The following is a 7355-nucleotide window of genomic DNA, read 5'->3' on the forward strand; positions in this document are numbered from 1 at the left end:
CCATTCAGCAACTGAAGAATTTGAAAGTAAATTAAAACAAAATATAATTTTACATTAAATAAAAAAGTTTTAAACTTAATTAAAATAAAACATGTCTTAAATTAAAATAAGTAAACTGTCATGTTTATTGCTGCCATAAAACATGTTAAACACATTTGGACAGTGAAGGAATGTCAGGATTGTTGCTCAGAAAAAGGATCAACATGCTCTGAAGTCAGAGCACAAAAACCTTTTTTGTAACAAAATATCGATTTCTGCTGTCGCTGTATCGATACATTATTAGCAAACAAAATATCACGATGCTACACAGTATCGATTTTTCCCCCCACCCCTAGCATATACCCACCCTGTGTGTGTCCTCCAGTCACAACAGGTAAATACGTCTTTATTTCAGACCTTTTCACATCATCCAGTTGTTCAGTTGTTCCTTCAGACCTGATACTTTGAACCTATTTTCTCATTTCTGATGCTGCTATACTTTTCCCAGCCACTGGAGGCTGCCTCTCAGTGTACATGGGCCCAGCTTACATGTGTTGGAGAGTCTTCGGGGCCCTTGGCACGGCCTGCAGCCTGTTTGGTGCTTAGAGCCTGTTCCTGTGCTGTCCTTTACACCAACCTTTTCTACCTACGGGTAATTTTTCTTGATGTCAGCCACCAACTGTTTTTGTCGATGGTACGTCCCATGGAAAGGGTTGGTGGTCCGTGTAGTTCCTCTTCCTGTTCCTGTCTGTAAGCTGAGTCATTACTGGCTCAGCTGCAGCCTCCCTTAGTTGTGAATGCCTCGTGTTTTATCCAGGCCTGTGGCACTAACGCGCACTAATTACTCATCGTCACCCTTCCCGTTTTCTGAATGACATCACAGCGTCCTCGCTGTAGATCCTAGTGACGCGGCTCAGTGGGTCAGCGTCTCTCTCACTGCATGTATACAGCTTCATGTCATCCATGTAGAGGAGGTGGCTGATGGGAACTCCACTCCTGAATTATATCTGTATCCAGTCTTAGTGATGAGTTGGCCTGGGTGCTTGAGGCGTATGCAGAACAGCAGCTGGGACTTTATGTTCCACATGTGATGGTGACTTCTGTAACTGCCTTGGGGTTGTTGTCGTCCACAGTCCACAGTTCACTAGCTGGGCCCACGTCCTCATTTTAGGATTGGCAGCGTTTTAGTAGGTAAAGATGATGCTTGGACATTAATTGAGCTGCGGTTTGGGGAAGGCCTCGAAGGGGACTGGCGACGGCTCCCGGGCCTGGCAGATCCCCGTGTTATAAATAGGAGTGAAGAAGTTAAAGAACTGAGAACAAGGAGGGAGGGAGGGCACGTAAACGAGAATGAACAGTTTGCAGAACTGGGGGAACCTATATAGATGACAACAGGAAGGAGCGTGTTTGGAGGCGTGGTCCCGCTCCTGAAATTCGGATTCATAACCTCCAATAGATGTTATTAGCAGACACAGTGCCAAACACATGACCAACAGACCGTACGAAAGAATGTTTTGCATCAGGCTTCATTCATGAGCATCCCAGTAATAACCACAGCAGCAGGATTATTAAAGACCAATGGACTGTTGGAGCAGAGGACGGCAGTGGGTAGTGGCACTCAAAGGCCAACTGCTAGAATAAATCCTTCTGGGAGCAGGGGTACCACCCCCGACGTCATGACATCTGTGAGTGTCGCTTTGGACACATGAGTCAAACATCAGTGAGGTGGAACAGCTCACTGTTACTGAGGCAAAAACACAGCGAACAAAGAGGATTTGAATGCTCAAATAATAAATGCAAAAGCAGCTGGATTTCTCCAGGACAGTCAGACAGAAACGTCCTCGTCTTTAACTCGACTGTCCAACATTTAACCAAAAGCCAACTTCGGTGTGGGCACAGTTCTAGAAGTGTCTCCGTGTGGGATCAATAATGGCGTTCACTCAGCTGGAAAATTCATTCATGTCACATGGAGACAGGATTTTAGACCGGCTCAACTAACTTGTCATTTCAGTTTAATCTTAATCTGGAGATTCAGACACTGGTGAACATCAGTCGCATATGCTCCTTTATTTTATTTACATTTCATTTTAGCAGGTATGCTTCAGTATGTGATCAGTTTGAATGTGGTTAAATCCATTTGAATATTAAATATACAAATCTTATAGGATTCCCAGTTCAACTGCATTTGTGTCAAATAATCACTTTTACATTATATTTAAAATCGATGTGCTGTGTACAAATATTGGAGCACAGCGGTTAGACACCTTTAGAAACCAACTGACATTATGTACTTTGCTTTTTGCATGTTGCTTCTGGTATTTATTCCAACATTAAACTGTACACACATGCTCTGTGTGCATATTTCACGTATTATTTATTATCAAAATTATTCTTCAAGGACCCAAATGTTGCTACGTGTCAATTATCACCATTGAATCAGTGACAGAGGTTTCTTTCAGCCTACAGCACTGTTTGCTAGTCATGTTTACAAGTGATAATAGTGAAACCTTGATGTGTGCTTTCAGAGTCAGATCCAGTAAATCACAGCTGACCTTTATGTTTACCTGTGTTTTAGCTGCTTTTAGTAAAGTGCTATAGTAGAAGAAGCACTGCGACTCTGCTGCTCAGGACTGAAGCTTTCTGGAAGCTGTCCAACCAACCAGCTTCTTAATGTTTAAAAAACAACAACCTAATTAGTCTTCAGCTTCATTTAAAGACTCGTACGTGTTCGTCCCAGTTTCAAGTCTTTAAAGCAGACACAGTTCATTTGAGCTGTGAACAATAGATCAGCCTGTGTTTTAGAGTCAAAGGACATTTAAATAATATTGTCTGCAGCTTGTTTGTCGTGTGTCACAAATGCAGATTTAATTACACTCTGTAAATATGAAGCTGTTATTCTTCGTGACACTGGTTGCTGAGAAAATAAAAAGGAAACAAGTACAAAACAAAATATTAGAGAAACTAATTGTTATGTATAGCTGTGTGTGTGTGTGTGTGTGTGTGTGTGTGTGTGTGTGTGTGTGTGTGTGTGTGTGTGTGTGTGTGTGTGTGTGTGTGTGTGTTCCAGTCATTACCACAGAAGCTGCTGCATTTCATCTTCTTCCTACATGGAGAAAATTCAAGAGAGATGCCTCCGAGGGAAATGTTTGAAATCCACTCAAACATCCTCCAGTGCATTAGACGAGAAACATGTGGCAACCATTTCTTTTCTCTCACACGCAGGGCTACAGCACACCCCAGGCATGGGGCGCTACTGCCCCCTGTCGCTTAAATGTGTTAGTGCAGCATTGCCTGCAAAGGTGAGCAATTTGCTGATGAACAAACTGCATGAACATAAACTGCAGCCTCCCTGTGTACGCGTGCACTCGCTTTCTCTAATTACTGTTTATTAGTTTTCTTGCCTGAAAACATCAACAGCAGGATATGCCAAGGAAGGTACTGACCAATCACAAACAACCTGGAAGTCCATTAAAAGAATAACCAACAGAGCATGCGTGTGTGTGCGTGTGTGTGCGCGTGTGCGTGCGTGTGTGTGTGCGTGCGCGCGTGCGTGTGTGCGTGCGCGTGTGCGTGCGTGCGCGCGTGTGTGTGTGCGTGCGTGTGTGCGTGTGTGTGCGTGCGCGTGTGTGTGTGCGTGCGTGTGTGTGCGTGCGTGCGTGTGTGTGGGAGAGATTATCGACTTTAGCTCAATTAAATAATCTCATCAAGATGTTCATAACAACACATCATGACTGCATACATGTCGGCTTTTACTGATGTTGTTTGTTTTATCGATGTTGTTCATAACAACAGTTTAACAACACTAAGTTACGTGAATCCGTGACAGAGAAGCACAAACATCTCTGCTGTATGTACAGAGTGTATGCACACACACACCATCAGCACATACACTACAGGTCATGTTCTCGTGTTGTTCCCCCGTCACTGAGGTTACACCTTGGCTGGTTCTGTGGCGAACAGCTGGTTTATTCTCTCCCTGCCTCCTCCAGCAGCTGACCGAGGCTGTGGCTCTTTGGCCTCAGGTGTGGACAGCTTACAGCTGCCCTCATCTTGGCCTCTAGCCTCCTTCTCCATGGAGGCTACTGCTCATCTTGTAGCATCTCCCTGGTCACTGCTGCCGTGCTGTAGATCAGCTGGTTGGTTCAGTGATGGTCGCAGTAGATATTGTCCATAATACTGCGTTCACATCTCCCAGCAGACATTAAGTGGGTACCCAGTGTGGTACCAATCTTGTGTGGGGGTTACGACATCTCCCCCCTGACCTTTTGTCCTGGCTCCCCCTGCTGTAGTCTGTGTTGCTTAATTCAGACAAAGTCTGGATAATAATAAATAATAAATAACCTCGGGGTTAGCTTATTTGTCTGTCAGGAGGGAAGTTTATGTACTTTTCTAAGGATAACATCATCAACAAAATACACCAGAAACAAATCCTGTAAAAGTAGAGATTATTTCACAAAAAAAGAGAAACAAATACAACTAATGTAACCAGAACATGCATGACTGTCTAATGTAACAGATCGTTAGTATACTAAAGATTAGTATAATGTGAATATGACTATAATATTAAAATAATGAATATTAGTATAATATTCATCTGTTTCTATAGCAGCAGCAGTCAGCAGTATGTATGGGGGTTCAGAGAGGGGGGGTCTTTTGGTAGACACACCCTCACCTCATTCATCCGTTTGCAGAGAGGTCAGGACTCGGTGGAACTGTTTTATTTACTGGACCTCTCTGCTGTTCCTATTGATTTATTAATCACTCCAGCAATGAACTAACAGTTACTGACCTTTCATAGTCCCTGGTTACCCCCCCCACCCACCCCAGCCCAAACCAGCTGAATCGATCATTTAATGGAGCATCAAGGCCACACAGATTATATGTCAGCGTTTTGTCATGCTTGCCCCATATCCAGATTGGTCAATACACTGACCTTCGCTAAGAAGTGCGTAAACAACAACAGGCAGGGACGAATTCCATCATAACCTTTTAGGCCTATTTAGACTGTGGGCTAATAGGTGGTGGGGGTGGGGGGGTTACTCAAATATACTCCTGTATCTGTGATGGTCACAATTACAATACAGTCAGATTGCATTTGAAACAGGAAGTCAGCATACTTCCTGAGATCATGGCCCAGTTTCATACACATCACAGTTGTTAAGGCAGAGATATTAGATACTACAGCATATGCAGTTTGCTTATATACACAGAAAAGGAGCAAACAGATGGTAAATACAGACTTATTTCTTATATTTGCTGAATTTCTAATAATTTAAAGGCTTCAGGATTTTTGTCCTTAAAAACATCAACTCCACATCACAGCTTGCGTGACATGAACAGTCTAACGTAAGGTGGTAACCCCAGCTCACTGTACCCTAAAAGAGTAAAGCAGGCCAGCTGGAGCTCACTGTGCACCACAATAGCTGCTTTGACGTTGTGGAGGATGCAATATTGTCCTGATTACTGCAGGCATGAATGCAACTGGATGAGCAAGAAAAAGAGGGAGGCCTGGAAACAAAACAACAATGTGGCTTCATCGTAGCCCAAGAACACCACGCTGGCCCCATCAGCTGGCCAGTGTCAGAAAGCACCGGCTTTCTCAATGGATGTCAGTCACTGCACCACTAATAGCAGATGACATGGAACATAATGCACCAACTAGGAGAAGGAGTAATGGCTCATGAATTCAGCAGCCCTGAAGCAGGGATCTGTCAAAACTCAGCAGTGCATTGTGGGTTAATGTGTTTCATACACCTCCCCTCACCCTTCAGCCATCGCAGTACGCCGCTCATGCGTGTGCATGCGAGCAAACGCGTCTGTATGTAATGCCATGTCCCACCATGTCGCGGCTGCAGCCCGTCTGTGTATCCAGCCATGCTAAAACCATTTTCTTTTTAATTAATCACGCCAATAATACGAAGCAGCTTTGGTCAGAGTCCAGCTGCGAGGCTTAAGCGCCAATCAATGGTGCAGTTTTGAAAGCCCAGGGAGTGTCAATATTTTACAAAGTGCAAAACATGAAAGTCCTGGAGGCTCGGGGTGCCCCACATACAGTGCCCTGGGGATGCAGGCAGCCCATAAAGCTCCTGACTGCATCTCTGCTTTTGTTCCCGTGCAGAGGAGGGCAGGAGGCTGGCTCTGCGACCCACAGCCACGGCCTGTCAGTACGGGAAAGTTCATTTCTCACAAATACACGACAAAAGTCATTTTAATCCAGGAATCCACCTCCAGAATGGGGCATCTGGGATGTTAGATTCAGAAGCATTAGCAACATGTTTAAATGCAGCCACGACCTTCGATCCATGAGTCTATTAAAAATGTGGACGTGTGGAGAAACACTCATAGTTTCAGTCACATCACAAATATGGGCCCAGTGCAACAGGACCCACGTCAGTAACTGTTACTGCAATAATTCTGTATACTTGATAATATGATGAACTAATACTTACTTTAAAATGTAAAGTAATTAATTGTTGTTTTTGCACAACACTGGACACTATATTCTTCATTTCCAGTTAATACTTGTACAGCTGCTGTTATTGTGTATATATTTATTTAGATTTCTTCATACATTCTTATATAGTTCTATATTGTGTATTTTGTTGTACAGTTATTTTATTTTCAACTTTAATTTATATATTTTATCTTATTCTCCCAGTTAAATTTACCCTTCATTCTAATTTGTGTTGTACAGTTATTTCATTTTTAACCTTAATTTATATTTTATTCCTTCCTAGTTAAATTTACCCTTTTTAATTTTTCATATTTATTTCCTATCTTATTCATAGCCTTTTCCTTTTTTGTTTTCTTTAGGTCACGAGCAGTTGTCCAAGCATTTCACTGCATATCGTACTGTGTATGACTGTGTACGTGACAAATAAAATTTGAATTTGAATTTAAAAGTAACGTGTTCGCGTGTTTATATGTGTAAAATCGTATCATACAACTGACTGTCCCAAAAATCTGAACAGAACGAGGAAAAAGGCTTTTAGATGCGCTGTTTCCTGGACAGTGTTACTGTGGGGGAGTTTAAGTCCACCGTAAAGGAACGAGGAAGAACTCTGTTAGTCAGCGTGGATGTTTCTGTTAATGATCTGTTATTGTGTCACATGTTTGTGCAGAGTAGTTATGTGGTGCAAGTGTGTTTGAGCTTTGCTGCCATGATGTCAGGTCTCGGTTAGAAATGAGATTCTTACCTGAAGGACCAATGAAAGAATTTTAAAAAATGAACTTGGTTCATTTCAAAGGGAAACATGTTGTTGTCAGTGTGCAGCAGATGGTTCAGTGGAGGATAAAATGAAGTGACATGATCATTTTCACAGTTGTTTTTTAAACAGGGTGTTTTTGTTTTGTCCTGGATGTTTTCAGTTACAAAT

Source organism: Rhamphochromis sp. 'chilingali' (assembly GCF_963969265.1).
Source record: "Rhamphochromis sp. 'chilingali' genome assembly, chromosome: 10".
Classification (NCBI taxonomy): domain Eukaryota; kingdom Metazoa; phylum Chordata; class Actinopteri; order Cichliformes; family Cichlidae; genus Rhamphochromis; species Rhamphochromis sp. 'chilingali'.